Source organism: Camelus dromedarius, chromosome 5 (genome assembly GCF_036321535.1).
Source record: "Camelus dromedarius isolate mCamDro1 chromosome 5, mCamDro1.pat, whole genome shotgun sequence".
In the NCBI taxonomy this organism is placed as follows: domain Eukaryota; kingdom Metazoa; phylum Chordata; class Mammalia; order Artiodactyla; family Camelidae; genus Camelus; species Camelus dromedarius.
In genome coordinates, this window is record NC_087440.1 from 38118830 (window position 1) to 38139468 (window position 20639).

The following is a 20639-nucleotide window of genomic DNA, read 5'->3' on the forward strand; positions in this document are numbered from 1 at the left end:
TTCTAGACTCCCAGAATTTTAAAACAAAAATATTTCCTACAATTAGGCTTTAAAATGATGGAACAGTTATGAATAAAAGTTATTCCTGTGACTGTCTAAAATATCCACTGAGAGTTCAGAATGATTATGAGGAAGAGAGTTATGCTTGGCATTTAAATATATATGTATGTTTGTGTAAAAAGTCATATTAGTTTTGTATATAAAACTCCCTTTAGGAAAAACATGGTCAAAAGAGAAAAATAAATGCTAAAGATAACACTGGAATTATATTACTGAAGAAAAGTAAACATACTAAATAAGTCTATAAACATCAAAATTCAAATGTGATGATATTTTAAAATTAAAAGTATAATAATTTATTAAGATTTACTAGGAACAGCACTTTTTAGAATTTCACTAATTTACATGAGCAATAATATTAATATTAAATATTTTAAGATATGGTTCATCTTCAACACTTAAAAAACACATACAAACTCTGATATAGCAGCATTACAGTCTTTTAATCAATTACAATTAAATACTATAAACTAGAAAAATACTGTTAATAGTCATCAGCAATTAGGATAGTAATAATTTTGGAGATGAAAATCTCCTACAGTGATTATTTCAATAACTTACTCATTACCATGAAGAGAGCATTAACAGATACTTTTAGCATTCCTTGCAGAAATTATCTTGTAATGACAGCTCTCTTCTAAACTATGTCATTGACTGACTACGTGATTCTTTGGACAGACTTCAATGTTTCCATTTATAATATATGGACAAATACGTTGAGACCTAATTTTTAAGATCTGTTGGCTAAATGGACTAAATGGAGAATAAAAAATAAAGCAATGTTTGAGAATAGGAATGCTGGATATTTATAATGGGTTTACCAAACATAAATGTGCAGGAATATTGATAAATTTTTGATAAGAACAACTTCCCTAACATGAAAAGCATATTAATATTGCTACACGTTAACATTTACAGCCACATATGACATTTAAATCTAGTTGCATATGGTTGCTAAATAAAGGATCTGATATAATCAAAGTTTTAAAGCTCAAAGGATTCTTAGAGCAGCTAGTCCAATCTCCTTATTTTATAGATGAGGAAATTAAGGTTCAGAAAGGAAAAGACATTTGCTCATGTTTTCAGGGAGTTACTGCAGACCCAGATCTTGTCAGCTCTAGTTATTTCCATCAGAGGGCTGACTTTTGTTGGGACCTTTGAATGTGCATACCAAATGCTATATGGAAACTTAACATATAGTGTCCCACAGGTACAATTTTTCAAATGTACATAAATGCCACTGGGATTAACAAAATTCATTTATTTTTAAATAATAAGAAAATTCATGGTAGTTTTTGTTGTCATTTTGAATTTGTCTCAGCAATAGATTCTCAAAATACAAAATATCACATGGAAGTCATTGAAAATTTTTGAAGTGAATGTGAAAAATTTGGGAACCATGACAGAGTATCCCTTCTCTTATCTATCTATTAAAATTTTGAATGATTCAAAATGTCAGGACTATTGGAAAGGATAATGATTTGTTCATTTGTTATGATGATGTTGATGATGATGATGTTGATGATGAGGACCATAGTGAGCTGTGGGAACAGAGGCCCAATTACACTGATGCAAAGATGAATCTGAGGCCAAGGGCTCAGGCAAGCATGTTGATACTGGCATGTCCCCTGTGCCAGATGAGCATTGTTTACCATGCACTCACACCAAGGGAATGGTAACCTCCTTGTTTCATGGGCATGTTAAGACATATAGAACATTTGATTTTAATGGCACTTTTCATTTGACAAGAGTAGTATCACAGGAACATCCACCTATCCTGACTTACCAGGGGCACTCCTGACTCTGGTTTTCAAGCATCTCTAGAGAAGCCCCCAAAACCCTAAGGTATCTAGTGCTGTCAGGTCTTCCTTCTTTATAACCTTATGGCAGTGTAGGCTCATTTCCTTTTGCATATTCTTCTTTACATCATTTCTATGCTTGAAAACAGTTTTCCTTTTCTCAAGCAAAAGAATCCAAGTTACTTCAGCTCTTATGGAGCAGATTCCCACTCAGAAGTATTTGTGTTAAATCGTGCTCTGTGAGGGGACTGCAAGCAACACATCACTTAAACAAAACACTCTGCTATGGGTCCACACAAAGCCAGGGTTCAGGAAAACCTGCCCAGTCTTCCTCAGAGGAAACGAGGACCTGAACACAATCCTTATTACGATTCAGCAAGCCAACTGCGCATTCACAGTCAGAACATTCTCAGAGTCTCCTCTGCTGTTATGTTCTGTGTGGTTCCATGCTTGCTTTGATGTAGGCACCGCATCCCCATTAACTTTAATGAGTTTTACCCGCAACCAAAGAGACTGACCCTTGCATGTGGGGAGCTGCCATACACTGTATTTCTCAGGAAACAGGATCGCACTGGAGTAATCTTACCAGGGAAGATAACCAAGGTCTTCCTTAAGGTCTCCTCTCCAAAGCAGAATCTCTCCCTGTTTCTCTTTGTGTTCAAGCACTTAGAGTCCCAATAAACTTTTGCATTTAAAAGAAAAACTAAGATTTTTAGGCTAAACTTTGGCAACCCAGAAAAACCTAGTTTTTATTTAAACAATTTGAGAAATAAAACACATTGCTAAAGAATTGTGAGTATTACTTGTATCGATCAACTAATACATGTACAAATGTTTATATTTTTAGCTCTTGGATTTTCTAAATTTATTTGAAAGGGTTGATGTTTTAAATGTTTAATTATATTATGATTATCATTTTTCTGTACTACTATTACTCTTGCTTCTGTTGCTACTGCTATTAATATTATCAAGAGGACTTGCTGAATAAGAATTCTGTGCTTTGCTTGTCTTAAGACACCTCCCTTTATCATTTTTCTTGGAATGGCCTGCTAAAAGTTTAGTTACATTGAAGGAAATGGAAGCAGTATACGAAGGAGGGATGGCTTTTATGAAATGGAATTTGTGGAATGCCCTTATTTTGGATGAGTTGCAGACTTCCAAATTCCACAGAAACCCAAATAAAAACAGTTATATGCCAGTTAAAACAAGACTTCACTTGGTCTTGGAATGGCCTCTATGTCATTTGGTGGTGTGGCACTGACCTAAAAACTGCAAAAAACAAAACCACGAGACTACAAACTTGACAATAGAAGAGAAAAGTGAGTTGATTCAAAGTACCTCTAACAATCAGAATCTAAGTCTGAAAATACTGTAATCACAGAAGTAATTTGAGCAAGTTAGTTGTTTAGATTAAGAAGAAATTATGTCCATTCAAACTTGTCATTCTTCAGAAGATTTTATCTATCTATCTATCTATCTATCTATCTATCTATCTATCTATCTATCTATCTATCTATGCTTGTCATGTTTAAAAGGAGAAATTGTAAATGATGAAGCTATTATAGAATAATAGAAATTGAAAGACTTACTTGTTCTTCACTAAAAGGTGTAACCTGTGGGCCTAGTTCTCAGTTAAGATCCAAGCTTAGGACATGAAAATGAGATCATTGCCCGCAGGAACTATGCCTTTTATGTTTATATTTCTGGTTTGAGCACAGTCTTTGGCACATAGTAAGTACAAATTGATAGTTGTTGAATGAGGGAGTATATCAAAATAATATTTGAAAGAGATGGTCTACCTAAGTTTCAAAGCTCTTGTTGACTGTATTCTATCTGCCAGTCAGTTTAATTTTAACGGATGTTGTGAATGAGAAGATATGATTAGTATGGGCAGCATTAAAAAAAATTCTCTTTTTAAAAATACAATAAATATATGGTTATAGAATAAAGTATATAAGATGAACATGTAAGAAAATATGTATGATAAACATATTTTTTAGAAAATTTCCCAGAGCTGGCCACTGTTAGTATTTTCATATATTTCCTTCCAGGCTACTTAAGTGTTCATATCCTCCTTATATTTGAATGAATTTGGAATTGTATTGAATTTCCAAAATCTATCAAACTCCAAATATATTTCATATATAAAATAATCCAGAGTAAACTAAAAATAATTACCCTGCAACCAGCTTGTACTTAATACATATCACTTTCAAACAATGAGTTCTCAACAAAGTTAAACTAAAATCAAAAACTAATTAGATTTGGACCAATATAATAGTACGGGGGGGGGGAACTAAGGAGAGTTCCAGTTGTCAGCATTTCTAGAGTGCTTTCATTTTGTATGAAGACTCCATTTTCAAAGGAGGACATTACATTTTAGCAACTTGGAGAATATTTATTCTCAGTGTCTTAGGAGAGTTTGATATGCACGCATTCCCTCTAAACTGCAGGTGTATATAGTGGCATCTGACCTGAAAATACCTTGGCAAATTCCTATTATTGTGATGATTTAGCTAAAAATATGTATCTGAATAGTGGGCTGTGGTAGTCAATTACAGCAAGTTAAATGATGAGATGACTGGGGAGGGTGGAGAGTTTTACCCTCAGGTAAATTCAAAGAATTGTCAGCAGGCTGTTCAAATACAAGGCAAACATACAGAACAGTGTTAAAGCCAAAGCTCTTTTATTAGAATTAGGATGACACTTGGGATACATACCACAGTAACACGAACCCACAGGCCACACTGCAGATGTACACAGAGTAAATCAGAAGTGAGTATCCAAACTGCAGTAGCCTCTTTTCTTTCTAATCCCTAAATCACTGTGGCACATGATTTCTTTGGGGCCAAGAAATATTTGCCTTGCACTGCAAAATCTTAAAAGGTGTGGCAGTATTTTGAGGTATCAAATGAAAAGATCACTTTGAAGTCCTCTAAAATTGTATTCCTTTGGCTTAAAAGAGTTAACTCACTTTCAGAAACACTTAATAACTGAAAATGAATTAGGCACTAAGGAGAAGAAGGTTAGCTGTAGTTCCACCTTTGACTGAAATGCCTGAAAAGTTCAGCTCAAGGCTCATGTTATTGAGATAGAGATTCCAATTGTCATGGATCAGGGAGCATGTTGCTCACTGTTTAATAATCCTTCACCCAGATTTTCTGATAGAATGAGTGTACTGTTTCTACAGCAAAATCAAATAGAATAACTGGCATGAAGACATCCTGTTTGAACAAGAAGGAATGGGGAAAGAAAATCTAAACAGCAACTATGTATTGCCAACTAAGTAACCTGATTGTAAGAATACCCTTTTACTCAATGATATTGTATGTTTTACAACATTTTTCAAGTTGGGAAAAAGAAGTATTGCAAACATGCAAGGAATTGATTCTTGGGAAGTATTGGGAAATATTAAAGTCATTGTTGCATTCAGGAAAAGTCTTAAGGACTTTTTTGGGAAAAGCAAGTCCAAGAATTTATTATCCAGTGAGGCCCAACTCAATTAAAAGGCTAACAACCTAATTTTAAAATAGGCAAAATATTTTAATAGATATCTTATCAAAGAAGAGATACCAATGGCTAATAAGCACATAAAACGATACTCAATGTTTGTCATTAGGGAAATATTAATTCAAACCATGATAAGATACTCCTTCTAACTCATTAGAATGGCGAAAATAAAAAAGACAGACAATAACAAGTATTAGCCAGGTTGTGGAGAAACTAGAACTCTCATACCTTGCTGACAGAAATGCAAAATGGTACAACCACTTTGGAAAGTATCTGGTATTTCCTTATAACGTTAAACATAAATTTACTATATGACCCATCAGTTTTACCCGTAAGTATCTACCCAAGAAAAATGGAAACATATCCCTGCAAACATTCGTACGTTCATAGCAGCATTATCCATGGTAGCCAAAAAAAGTGCAAACAATCTAAGTGTTAACAAACTGGTGAGTAGATAAATAAAATGTGCTATATCCATATAATAGAATACTAGTCAACAACGAAAAGGAATTATTGATGCATGCTAAAATATGAATGAACCTCAATATATTATAAGTCAAAGAGGTTAGATGTACGAGATCACATATTGTATGATTCCATTTATATCAAGCAGCCAGAATAGGCAAATCCCTAGAGATAGAAAGATTAATGGCCGATTGGGACTGAAGATGGGACTGATTATAAACGGGCATAAAGGAGAAAAGACTTGGATGAGACCATGAGCAGCCTGTATAGATTACTAAATAGGATCTGGGGGACCAAGGATTGGCTCCTGGATGCCCTGGATTGTACTGCTGGTTGGGGGGTGGGGCATAGAATGATGAATGAATTGTGAGAGTCTTAAGAACTGTGGGTTTAGAAACTACAAAGAAACATTTTGTCAAAGAAGGGTCAGAGAAGCTGACCTTGTAACAGAGCTGGGATGGGGCTGGCTTGTTCTGGGAAATCCCAAGGTCTAAACCTAATGAAATAGATTTTAAAGACGGGTTTTGGAGGAATGCAATTAATTTAGTTTCATCAGGATGAAGTGGTTTTTTTTGTTTTTGTTTTCCTATTTGTGGGGCGGATAAGGTAAGGGCCCCAGATAAAGCCTACAGGGAGGCTAAGAGTAATGGCTTTGTCCTGGATGTGACAGTAGGTGTGGGTATGTGTTAAATTAGTGTGAACCAGGAAGAGGTGAAGCCTGGTCTATGGGCTAACCTTACAAAATAATTTGAAACTCAATAAAGTTAAAGTGGCAAAGGGGTCATTTTATGAATACAGAAACTTCAGTTCAGAGAGATTCAATGACTTCTGAAGGTCACACAGTAAGCAGAACCTGAGATAACAAATTCAGGTCTCCTGACCCCCAGTTTGGTGGACTTTCCACTACAGACTGATGGGTGCCCCAGCACACCTTTGCACTGTAATAAGACCATGTTTACCTTTTCTTTAGACTGGTAATTTATTGTACTGTGTTGAGGATATAGTGAAGGAGGAGCTCTACAAGATAAATGCCTGACTTAGAAAAGCGACCCTCAGTTTCTTGGGGTGATGGAAGCCAAAGGTAACCTAAGTGTCAGCAAATCCACATGGGAAACCACCCAAATGGAACACATTTTATCATAAGCCTTGTGGTCAAAAGGGAAATACCAGACCATGTAGAAAGATCAGCTCAGCTTTATCAGCATTAGAGAAACTATCTACTGTCAATACCTGAAAGCTTTTGAACGGAGTCTTAGTGTAGAAACAGAGTTTAAAAATAGACTCTGTGCCATGAGACCATCAGCAAAATAGGCAATGCTATTGGCAGATGTACATAATTTAAAATAAGGAGTCATTAAATATAATAAAATGTATGTTCTTTGCTTGATTTGCTTTGGTCTGTAAGAACTTTAAAAGAAGTCATCAAAGACAATACAATCCAGGGGTGGAAATAATGTTTGCCTAGACCATTTCATTCCATTCCATCAAAGGTTGTTGCAAATGGAAACAGACAATGCCTGAGGTGGCCTGTAAAAGGCCCAAGAGATAATTAAGAGAGAAGGAAAAGAAGAAAGAGAATCAAAAAATAAAAAGAAAGGAAGAAGGAAGAAACATCTACAGTAGGGGTGAGAGGGGAAAAAGAGTGAAGAGAAGAAAAGGGAAGATAAAAGAGGAAATCTATATATCTATTATATAGATATATAGATAGATAAATAATATATATAGTAAGCAGTTCAATTCCTTCAAGATAGTTTACCTTATTCTACTTTATACATTGTCTCCTTTAATTTTCAACACCAGTATAATCCACATTTTTATTGCACAAGAAAAAATATGTTCACTGTAAAAAATTAGAAAAAAAATATTTCTAAATTGCAGAAAAATCCAAAAGAATAAACTAAATAGTAGCTATAGTATCACCACCTAGATTAAATCTCTAGTAACAAGTTGGTCAGTAATAGTGTCATTTTGTTTTCAAAACATTTTCTTTTTATAAAAATAGACTCTTCCTTCCTTCATTACTTTGTAAACTGATTCTTTTCACAGAAAATATTATGGATATTTTTCTCCCTCAATAAATATGTACTTTGAAAACATTTAAAATATTTGCCTCCATTTAAATTTAATTGTAAAGAATTAGATTTGTAAGACAGACATTTTATGAATTTATGAATTTTTGCGATTTCTACTTTATCATGTTTGTAAAACTCTCAGAACTCAGAATTCCCAATGTAAATACTTTGCAGGGAGAGAATAGAAAAGATTTATTTAATGTCTATTCCTGAGGGAACCAAAGCTAGAAATAAATGATGTATATGCTAGAGCCCTGTGCTAGACTGTACTGAAGAGAGATGGGAAGCCTATCTGGGGAAAGATGAGTATCATCAATCCTTGTTGGGTAATACATGGGTATGAAAGAAGCCATGCATCCATCAGAAAAATCACATTGTTACTGGGAAGCTTTTTGAAGAAAAGCAGAAGCATGGATTGGCAAAACAAAAATTGATCGCAGTTTATAATAATAGGAGAAAATTACAAAGCCTTAATTGTGAAGTGATTAGACACCTTGTTATTGATTTCAGAAACTGTTATGCTGCCCCAGTTCTTTAGAACATTCCCTGATGTTTCAGATCCACAGTAATTCGTGGGTAGTAACTCACACTTACCTACCAGAGAGACATAACACAGAGAAATGCAGGTTATACTTGGGAAAGGACATCTAACTCAACTTTCACAGGCTAATTCAGCAATTTCTTTAAATGATTTGTATTTTCCAAAGTGATTATCTCAGCTGGTATTTCAGAATATAATCTAAAGCCTTCTGTTAGTAATAAATCCACAGACATCCACAAAACCTAGAGAGCTCCATATTATTATCAAATTGAGCTTTCTACTAATTATATTCAAGGTATTGTATAGGGCCAAACATTCATTTGTGTTTCCTACCTAGAGGGGCTCACAAGCTAAAATTGGCCTAAAGAGAGTGGGAATAAGGGATATTCACAAAAATTATGTTCTGTGGTTAAATAGTCAAGCAATACATGTTCCTGTTTCCCATTGTAATGATTTACAAATGACAGTGGTAACAATCTCAAACAGATTCGGTTAGCAACCTTTGCAATTATTTTCTAGCTTTATGGAGTTAACCTTACTGGTGTTGATTAAATTCAAGCTGCGATCTTTCATAAAAACTCAATGGAGGGTCCAGATGGCCTAACAATACCTCCTTTTGTGAGAGGAAATAACTTGAAGATTTTTGTCTAATTAAAGTATGTGTGCTGGTGGGACCTGAATGAATTGCTGTTCCTTTAAAAGGAGTCTGCATTACAAATAATCTTGATAAAATACCAATTATTCAAAAATAGAGTTCTGATTTCACTCTTTCAGTTATGTCGGAGGACCAGAGTGGCATGAACATGACATTTCAAAGCTAGATACCATCTTTGGGATTTCAGTCTGAAAATACAGTTCTGAAAAATCAACAGAACAAGGATCTGTGGAACAAAATGCCAGGAAGGTCAATGTATTACTCTCCTACTGTTCCAGTCCCATGCTCACAATTACCTTAACTCTTGTCAAAATATTTTCTACGGTAACAGCCAAGATATAATTAGCACCTTTTCTTCATGCTGAAAATGTCATTGGTAGCCATAAAAGAAATTTGGAGAAAGATTTTAGCACCTTAACTCAGCAAATGGCTACTGTGGTTATACTGTGGTTATTGGTCACTGGTATTTGCCTGCTAGTAGGAGTAACACCCCATCTTACCATGCCTTTCCTCCTCCCAATCGTCCTAACTTTGTGAGAGAAAGAACAGTCTAGGGAGGATGTGGGGGTTAAGTCGGGGGCGGAAATGAGTTGTGAAATTCTGTAGGAAATTAGACAAGGAACAATTTTTCCACATTATTTAGTTATTTGCCTTTGTTATTCTCCAACTTTGTGTATTTTGTCTGTAATCAGAGTGATATTCTGAGCTAGTTTGATTTCCAAAAGCCTGTCTTAAAGCAGACAGGCAAAAAGTATGGGCCAATTCGTCATAATGGGGAAGGCCTTTTATTTGGCTTCTCGTATGTTCCTGGTTGAGGCTACAAAAGCCAAAGTAGTTATGATCAGAGATTTCCAGCAGGGGGTGTACCCGCTTCTATAGGGTAAGTTCTTTTGAAGCCAAATCACATCAAACATCTGAATATTGTATGTAGTGTTACCACTGATGGTAGAAGCTGGGATTTTGTTAACATATTTTTATGGCTGTCATCTCTTTTGATCCTAAAAAGACAATGCATATTAATACTTTATTAGGATGTTTTAAAGGACTAGAAATTTGTGGAGAATATTTAAATTAAAAATCTAAAATGCCTGACTGAAATCTTATTCTGCTAATTTTTTTCAAAGTAAACGAAGAACAAAGCTTCGGGTGATTTTAATTATCTAGTACAACAGAACAAGTGTTTAAATTTTTTTTTTTTAGATAGAAGAGTAGTTGATCTGAGAGAGCTTGATAATATTTACTCTACTGCGCGTGTGTGTGTGTGTGTGTGTGTGTAAATGATAAATTACTTCTTTTTTCAAAGTTTTTTCTTTTGGGTGGGGAGGGTTGGTGTTTAGAGCTCTTTCTCTGAAGGCATGGCACCTGATCAGTTTTAAAACATGCCATCTTATCCTTGGGTTTTGTTTTATTTTCTGCTCTTTATTGCCATTTATTTGTGTATATCTAAGCATTTTAACCATAGAACTTTGGCCCCCAATTCTTATTTTCAGATTTTTACTTGTACAGAAAACTGTATGCTTTATTTTTTGGGAAGAACAAGTACTAACATAAAAATGATAAAGATTTCTTATACGTTTTCGTAAGCAGCCTACCAGTATATTAGTATTAATAAGCAGCAAAATCTTAAAATTCCAGACCCCTTAAATCAAGATGGATAATGTAGAAGGACTAAAACGTAAAAACAATATCAGCTACGAAAATTATCATTTGAAAACCATGGCTTCCCCGCCCCACATTTTCTGGTGTCAGCATTACCAGAAAATGAGATTTCAAATCTTTTTTTCCTCTAGTATTATGCCCTGATTCTTCAGTATCATGTCCTGTTTTGAAGGAAACATAATGAAGGTGTTCCTTCTTTATATGTTTACACCTTCTTTATATGTTAATGTTTCCTTTAAAAGTCCTGACTTGACTTTGGTTTATATTGATACACGTCCATGGTTATAAAATTTCTGATTATTTAGGAAATAATTTTTAAAGTATTTTTAGGGTGGACACTGTAAGGTACTTAATATTTCAATGTCAAAAACATGGCTTTGAATTGGCTTCTTGTACTTTTAAGGACTTTTAGTACAAAGGTCATAAAATGCATTTAAATGCACAAACTTCCCAACCTATACAAGTGTTATGAGTGTTATGGTATTAGTATCACACTTTGATGGTTCCACTCCCTCTCCAAAATTTCCTCCTCTTTGTATTTTCTTTCACTGCAAGTTTTCTTAGTGTCTTTCTTCCCTGCCCTATGGCTTGTAACAGAAAGAAGTAAGTACTTACGTACCTCATTTAACCTATTTGGTACCATTCAGATGCAAAGGAGTGGCTGGAGTAAGAAATTTTAGTCATGCCTTTTTAAAATTAGGAAGCAAGAGACATATAGAGAAATCAAACATCTTTCTGATTTTGTCTATTAAGTTTACCTTAGAGAAATACAGAGAGTAGAGGGGCAGGGGTGTGGAAGAAACGAACAGAACTTCTGCTGGAATATTGTGACAGATTTACTGACAAATATTTTCTAACAGATTTTTACCAAAAGGCAGTTTTTGTTTTTCTTTACTGACAGACCGTAAACGTACTTCTGGTTGGCAGCAGCTGCATCATCATAACGCTAAAAAGCAACCTTGGCTAACTTCAGTACCTTATGTAACATAAGAAATCAAAAATAATTTGAATTTAAAAGACTTTTTTATATGTTAGCTTTACTGATGATGAATTGTTTTCAATGCAGGAAATAAATCTTTCCCCAAAGAGAAATTCTCCCTCAAATCACTTCTTTCTTTTAGACTTAACAACAAATTGGGGTAGATTTATGTTTTTGCTCATTCTTTTATCTCTGGCAACTATTTTAAGACCTCTGTGTAAGACAGATTCTGATGACCTTGGGAAAGTCACAAGACTTCAGTTTCTTCAATGGTTAAGAAAAGGCATTTTTCCACCGTCCTTCCTCCACCATTCAGTGCCAGTGCCCAGATAAGAAATACACCGAAAGCCCAGTGTACCCATTCAAGTCTCAAAATATATTAATATACTTAAGGCAGTATAATAAAAGCCAAGTGGCCGATAGTTCCTAAGATTGGGCTGGTAGTGGTGTGAGCAGGGGTCTTTTGAACCACCCTAGAATCCGCCCCATGTCTTGGCATTTCACTTAACTTTCATAAGGACGTACTGAACCAAGGGCCTGCCTGCGTCCCTGTACGGTGTTGACGGAGAAATGGGTTCTTCTTTGCTTTCATGGAGTTTTGCCTTCTGGGTGAGTATGGCACCGGTTCCGGGCGGGTGATGTCTGTAGTTGGCCAGCGATCCCCAGGAAGAAAACTGGCTGCACACACAGGAGCATACACGCAAGTATGTCCCTGAGAACGAGCTTGGGCGCATATTTTCCTCTCTTGAATTCTTTAATACTTAGAGACCGTAGGGTGATTTATCGAGAATCATTCGGTGCCCACGCGATGTTTTGCAACGGCGAACACAATATCAGCTTCCTTTGCAGTACTATGGTTTGCTCTCAGTTACCGCCAGAAACCGGAACAGAAGGGGAGAAAGCAGGGAAGGTTCGGAGACGACCGTGCTCTGGGCTGCACGGTTTGCAGCTTCTAAAGCGTGGAGGATGGGATGGAGGAGGAGCAGAATACGGAGAAAGGGGAAAGCAGAGGAAAAATACTCACGCCAATGGGTAAAAGGGAAAAGGTGAGAAGGAATGGAGTAGGAGAGGGAACCAATGGGTGGGAGAGGCGGAGGAAGAAGGGGGAGGGGCAGAAGCCAATAGGGGAGCGGGGACGCGAGCGAGGACGCGGCCCCGCGCGCTCGCTCCCTCCCTTCGGCTCCGGCGCTCGCGCCTTCCCAGGCTCCCGGGAGACGAGGGCAGGGGCGGGGCCCAGCCGGGCGCGCGGCGCGGGAGGCGTAGCGAGGTGAGGGCGGCGGGGGCGGGGGATTGTGGGGAGGGAGGCGCGGGTGCGCGCGCGCGCCCCGTCGAGGCTGCGCCGCCGCTCCGCCCCGGGCCGGGTGTGTGGCTGCGCGCGCGCGCGTGCGTTCCGGCGGTGCGCGCCGGGAGAGATGCTGAGGTAAAGTTCGGGAGAGAGGGAGAGATCCGTCAGCGCGAGGGAGCCCGAGTGGCCGCCATTACTGAGCCCGGCGCAGCGGCGGGCGCCGGGGAAGGGGGGAGGGACGCGGCTGCCGCTAGTGGCGGGGAGGGAGGGAGGGTGGGTTACCCGGCCGCGGGAGCCGTAGGGCTTAAGGTTTCGGGGCGTGTGTGTTGGGGAGGGCGGGGGGAGGTGGCTGAAGGGACGCGGCGCTCGGTGAGCGCGCCGGGGAAGAGAGGCGAGCAGAGAGTGGAGGAGGAGGCGGCGGCGGCGGGAGCGCTCCCCAGGAATGTCGCTGCCGCCGCCACCGCCACCGCCGGGGCCGCTGCCGTTGAGGAGGAGACGGAGGAGACCGACGGTGTTAGGTAGGACCTTGCGACTCCCCGCTCCTCCGGGCCTTCCTGCTCGCCCCCTCCCCGCCAGGGACCCTCCCGCCGCCCGTTGCCCGGCTCGGTCGCCGCCGCCGGTTGTAACCAGTTCAAGGGGCTGGGGCCCCACAGCCGCCGAGGAGAGCGTGGCGCGGTGCTCCGTTCTCGCAGGCCCGGGCGGGGAGCGGCTGCCGCGGGGGGATACGGTCGGCGTGAAGGGCAGAGAGGCCGGGGGATGGGGCGCCTTCTCCACAGGTGACGGGGCAGGGGGCGACGGAGGCCTGGTGGCGTCCGGGGATCGCAGCGCCCCCCCCCCGGGCGCCCGCTCTTGCCCGCCGCCCTCACTTGCCCTGGTCTCGAAGGGTGCGTGGGGGAGGAAGGTGGCGGTGTATGTTGGCCGGGTGGCTGCTGTTAACGAGTTCCACCTGGAAAGGGGAGAAGGGGTTCGCGGAGACACAGTTTTCGTTGCAAACTTGAGAGCCTTGCAGGGGGATCGGTCCTTTCACTTTTTCCCCTATCTCCCCCACTCGTCCCTGGGTTCTGTTCACCAGTTTCCCATCTGCTGCTAAAGCTCTGGGAAGGATGTGAGAAGTTGCACTGCGCCACCAAAACACAGAGTCCTAAGGATTGACTGCGACTGGATTGAGGCTTTGATATTGAGTTTTCGCTAGAATAACCTCTAGATTCTCTCTCTGTTTCCACTAAAGAAAAGTATCGGGGTGGGGGTGGGGAGCTGCGCGGGAGCGCGCGCGCACTTATCCACACAGAAATACACTCACTGCCTCACACCCTCCCTTTACAGCGTTATTAGAAATGCAAAGGAGGTGGAGGCTCTGGGTGTAGCTGAGGCTGAAAGGTGCTTTGGAAGTCAAGGCAAACTATCAGGACGTTTAGAAAAATTCCGAGGAAGTTGTAGGGGAGACGCTTATGCTTTTACCATTATGATAGAAATCCAGTTTTGGACCATGCTTAATATATGAGAATTTAAATGTCTTAAATCTAGACCAAAATAGGCGATAGGTGATGTGTACGCGCGTTTTTAAGTTTAGGTTCTCAACAATAATTTGCTTTTTCCTTTATGCTAGGTAGGAAATGACATCATCTAAATATTCGGGTATAAAACGGTGAAATACATAGCTATAATTACTGATCTTTGCTTATGCTGCCTTCTACAGGTGTTGGGGGGGGCGGGGTTTGCGGCTCCACTTAAAACAAATCCAAAACCAATATTCAGTTTGAACAGTGTATTACGGAGTGTTTATTTCCATCGAGGTTTTCATTCATTTCAGGGAATATTTCTCTAAATCTCCACTTAAGATAGTTCTTTTAACAAAAATTTGATCTAGATTCAACTATTCAGAAAAATACTTGGTTAAGTAAGATAAATGAGTAAAGTGTGTTGGGAAGTATTTTGCTGTCAATTCCAGTTTATTTGACTTTAATGTGATAAAACTCCACCCTAGTATTTTTAGATAGACATACTAACCATATGGGTAACCTACTAGACATTTTCTAGATTAAGGTTTTGCTTCCATTTTAAATTGCTTTCTCATTTTTGGCTCTTTAATCTATTCTTTGTAATTGACCCACGTTTCTTGTATCTATATTAGGTCAGAGGAAGAGAGTTAAATGTAGGTCACCAAAAACTTGCACAGACCTTGGAGCACTTTATGACTAAACATACATGAATGAAAAGCTGGATATACCTATGCATTTAGCTTTCAGGAAATAGCACTATTGATCTGATTGATTTAAAGCAAAATTTAGAGCAATACAGATGACTAAATGACTAGACTAGAGTCGATTTGGTTGTGTATTTAGGCAACATTTTTAAACCCACTTCAGCATGTCTTATTTTACCATTCTTTGTACATTAATTATAACCACTGGGAGATGGAGTGTGTTACACTTTGATGTAAGAAAAAATTGTCAAAATTCTGACATCTTTATCAATTTTTTGCACCTCTTCTCCCGTTTAAATTACTTTAACAATTTAGAAATTGTATTGCAGAATTAATATCTTAGTTGTCATATGGTACTTATCCTAAATGTTTTAGAACCGTTTCCCCCAGCCTTTTTTTTTTTTTTTTATTCCTGTTTGAAAGGCAGATTTAATCTGTACACTATCTCTTGGAGAAAATTATTTTGACCTTGAAAGTTAAGATTTTTTTTAAGGAATAAAATACTGTATTTGCATTCTTTTCTTGGAATTTAAATTGTGGTGCAGCTTAGAATAATAATTTTGTAACTTTTTTAAATTGAGAAAGTTATTTCTCAAGAAGATTGTGCTGAACTTTTATTTTTTTACCATTAGGACTTAAGTGAACACTAAAGGCAACACTTACCTTCTTAAGTATGAGATGGCATAATAGAGATTTTCTTGGTAGCTCAGAATGTTTTAATTAAACAACTTCAGTTTCCATATATATTATTTTAAAAACTATTTACTTGGGCTGATTTTTTCTATGTATACCACGAAAGTATGCAGATAACATAATTGACTCAAGAAGTATTGTGTACTGTTCTGTTTTATTAAAGTCTGTGTTCCTGAAACATATTTGTAAAATACATTTGAAGTGCACTAAGGGAATTTGGCTTTTTAAAGAACTGTGAAGAAACTTTATAAAAGGATCCGTCATTTGGTGACTTGAGTAATCAAGCTTCTACTTGTTTAAGTGAAGCTTGTTGATAATTTTATCAAAGTAGGAAAAGCCTTATTAGAAATTAAGAAAAATAGTTTAGTGCTAAGAATAATAAGTATGTACTTTAATTGATTTTTCAAATTCTTTTTCTTGGATCCCTTATTGATTTTTGCTGGATGTCCTGAGACTTCCTCTGATACCTCAACCCTTCCAAACCAGGACATCTTCTATTTTTTTCTATTAAATGTATTGTACTAAAATATAACAATTCTTTTGAAAAAAGAAATCATCTGCATTAAAATTTTTTTGAAAGCCTCTGGTTTGTTATTCATTAATTCAGATTATCTTTATTTAGCACTTACTATTTGCTTGGCTTTGGAGATACCAAGTGAAGAGGTGATGCAGCTCAAGTTAAGTGGTAGTAACTATACAGGAGTAAATAGTTACAAGTGCTAAGGTGCAGGGAAGAGAACAACTTTCTATCAGGGCTTCTTTGAGAAACCTTTACAAAAGAAGAAATATTTGAATTTTGATGTTTTGACTGCAAGTAGAAGTTTGCATGTAAGAGAGACCCAAAAAAAGGTTTTTGACCCCCTCCCTCGACTGTATTTTGGAGGTAGTCTGTCCACAGTACCTTAGATTTTCAGTCAGATAAAGTAGGTTGTTAATGTTTGGTCATGTCTGTATGTTTTTACTCCTTAGAATTACAGCTATTACTTGGGAAAAAGTCATACATAACTTTGTAATTTTAGGGTTAAAATATGACTAGTATGTGTCACTTGATTAGGTTCTCAAGCTTTTCATCATGAAGAGTTAATGGAAAAGTGAATTTTCATTTTTCTAGCTTCATAATTGATTAAGCCTATTTTATTATCTCTTACCAATATTTTATTGAGCAGCTAGGCACTATGAGTGATACAAGGAAATATTTTTTAAAAGCCTTTAAAAGAGCTTACAGCTTTGGTGGGGAGTGAGCTTGACAATTTAGGAATAGTTAACTGCCAGTTGAAGACAGTAGAAAAACTCTGTACAAGGCAGTACATACTGATTTAAAAATTGGTGTAAAGGAATTTAGATAAAGGAGATATCATTTGGAAGTTGCACAGGATTGAGATAAGTGAGAAAAAAAGACGTTTAGTTAAGTGAGTGACACTGTGGACCCAAAGCACAGGGAAGTGTGGATAAATTGACAGGTCAGGGGAAAATATAAGGTAAAAATGTAAGAACATCAATTTATATGTTATGAGCCAAATTGAACGATTTGCGGAAAAGTATAAACACAAGGTTAATAGAAAGAGTAACGGGAAAATCAGTTACGTTTGCATTGCTGTCTATCCTAGTTGCTATATTTGGCATTGTCAAGCAACCTTGGAAAAACTTGTTTTGGCTTTTGATACGGTATGTAGTTTGTTCATTTTCTTCCTCCTGATCATGATCCAGTATCTTATGTTTCTTTCTATACTTGCCTTTCCAGAGCCACAACAGTATCTCTTTGTATTTACTTGTTAATTTTTATTTTGGTTGACTGTTTAGAGAATGTGGAAAATTAACAGCGGGAAATTATGATCGAGGGAACTGAAAGATCCAGATTTCTACTCTTTTCTAAAAAGTTTATAAATCTTTGGATGCTTGTTATAAAGAATATTAAATCAAATAGTCTCTTAAGTAATTTTCTGAAGTTTATGATCTTGAAGTTGATGTACTGATCTTGACTTTGCTTCATTTTGTTTCAGTATTTTCATTTGTCTTGGTAATACTGTCACCTGAAATTCAAGTGCTAGCACCATCTGTTGCTGAGACTGATTAGTTTTTCTTTAAGAAACATTGACTCATTTGTCTGTTTCTTTCATCTAGCAGCCAAGCTCTTTGTCTTGAACTACTCTTTTTCAGTTCTGTGATAGGGTGCTTTGGGGCCTCTAGTATTTGTCTATCTTGAGCATGGTGCCCCACCAAATCCAACTTTATATTCTAGTTCTAATCTCTAATGATTTCTTATTGCTCATTACAAGATCTAACTCCTTTTTGCCCTTGAAGACCTTATATAGTCATATCTTGGAGCTTCAGAAATAAATCTCTCCTTTCCAATATGGCGGCTGTGCTCAACTACTCCACCCTAATCATCCACCAGGAAGGACTTCTTTTTAAAATCCAAATCCATTCTGTTTTTCAAACTTTACTCAAATCCTTTCATCTGTTGCAGGGGTCTGCACATTATAGCCTTTGGGCCAAATCCAGCCTGCTGCCTGTTTTTGTTTCATGTCTTTTTACATCCTGAAATGGTTGAGGAAACAAAAGAATATTTTGTAATATGTGAAAGTTACATGAAATTCAAATTTCATTGTCCATAAGTAACCATGATCATTTATGTAAGTATGTCTGTGGCTATAATATTCACTGTCTGGCCTTTTACAGAAAATGTTTTCCAAACCCTGATCTATTCCAACTTGTACTGATCTTTCATTTCTTTCGATTCCTATTACATTTATCAATTCCATAGTATAGCACATTGCCTTTGTCTCCTCAGCTGTGGTACTATATAAAGCTTCTTAGAATAATGGGCAAGTGCTTTTCAGTCCTTTATAATTTTTAATCCGTAACCCTTTTTAGTCTGTACCCTTTCCTGAGATCCTTATTTTGATCTCTTATTAATGTTCCCATAATTAAGAAAATTGTTAAATTTTACTTAATGAGGTTTGTATAATGAAAATAATGTTTTCCCTCCTGTGTAGCATTACAATAATGAATGTCAGTTTATGTCCTTTCCCCCCATTTCTTAGTTCTCCAAAGTGAGGAGAAAGGACTCAGACCCTAAAAAGGAGCATACTCATAGCCTGGTTTAATGGACTTCACTGTACGTATCTTTGAACCCTCAAAACCTCTGACCATAAAGCTAAGCAGATAGTAACTAAGCACAGTAACTATTTAATGGGGCGTTTACATAGGTTGATGTAAATGAGGTGACCTTTGGTTCTTCTGTTTTCACCACAGAATAAGGAAATGGACTAGGAAGAGTTTAAAATAACTTTCACATCACATCCTCAGAGACTGTATGTTCTTAGAGGAAAGTGTGGATTAAGAGTACTGTAGGCAGTTAATCTGTTTGGGAATTGTTTACATCATTGCTTTTCAAATATTTTCTGCAGTGAAACTTCATTAAACAATATTTGAAACATCAAAAGGTAAAAATAGGTGACAGCAGAATTACCTTTGCTGAGTATGGTTTGGGGAACTCCCAGAGTACTGCCTACTAAGACCCTTCTGGAAGTACCCTTCAGGCTTAATGTTTATAAACCCATAATTTGTGTTAATGAGCAAACTAAAGGTCTTGGGAAAAAACTAGGCTTTTTATATTAGGATATTCTGCTGTGCTAGACTTTATGGGCCCCAAATAGTATGTGATTTTTGTTAATTGTGACTACAAATGTGATTTAAGTTTGTCCAGTGGTTTAAGATTTGAGTCTGGAAATTGATTCGTTCAGCCATCAAATACTAGAGGACCCATTGTGTGTCAGGCACTGATCTGAGTGCTGGGAATATGGTAAAAAAAAAAATCTCCATCCTAGCAGTTTATCTTAAATCCTACCAAGATGTGCTTATCCTGAATCCTATGAAGGTGTGCTTCCATAAAAACTAATTCATAGAAATGATGACTTTAGCATTCCTTTCAACCTTGAAATTGATCATGTGCTTATGTGGTACAAACCTTGGTCAAAGAAAGTATGAAATATGATTGACTCTCTCATAGGTATTAACATTGTGCTTAACTATCTTTTACATGTTAAAATGGCTTTTTCATTTCCTCTTCTAATTTTCTACAGCATAAATTTGTCATTGAGAATTAGCAACATTAAGAAAAGTAGAATTTTTAAGGCAGTATTATGCCATATTCATCTTTCAGTATATGGTTGATATTTTTATTGTGAAACTAAGTTTACCTAAGATTGTGGAATGTATGATAATCTTTGGGCTTGGATCTGTCTTTTCTCTTGAATATTTGTTTATTTAAGATATATTTTCTTTATTTGACTTAAAGAAGATGAAATGCGTAATTACAAAGCTGCTGCTTCTGTGTAATTAGTTCTTGGAAATGTAGTTTCCTGCAATAAATATTTGTGATTCTAAAAAAATTTTGTGTCAGAAGTAAAAATTAGGTGTTTATTCTTGCTGAACACAGGCATACCTCATTTTATTGTGCTTTGCAAGTACTGTATTTTTTTTTTTTACATATTGAAGGTTTATGGCAACCCTTTGTAGAGCAATTCCATTGATGCCATTTTTCCAGCAGCATTATTTTGAAATTAAGGTACGTCTTTTTTTTTAGGTATAATGATATTGCATACTTAATAAATTACAATGTAGTGTAAGCATAACTTTCTATGCACTGAGAAACCAAAAAATTCACTTGACTCGCTTTATTGTGATATTTGCTTTTTTGTGATGGTCTGGAACTA

The 20639-nt window shown here is 37.4% G+C and overlaps 1 protein-coding gene across 5 annotated transcripts in view; it reads left to right on the forward strand.

Moving 5' to 3' along the window:
- Nucleotides 1-20639, forward strand: part of ARHGAP5 (Rho GTPase activating protein 5) — an 83592-nt gene that overhangs the window by 8885 nt on the left and 54068 nt on the right. For 2 of the 5 annotated variants that reach the window (XM_031453555.2, XM_031453559.2), the window contains exon 1: nt 13349-13543. The exons of 1 other annotated variant lie outside the window; for it this stretch is intronic. The gene's annotated coding sequence lies outside the window, so the exon portion shown is untranslated. Of the gene's footprint in view, nt 1-12326; nt 12350-13072; nt 13161-13348; nt 13544-20639 lie in introns of those variants that run through there. 2 more of the 5 variants (XM_064485882.1, XM_031453557.2) reach the window with 2 other exon arrangements.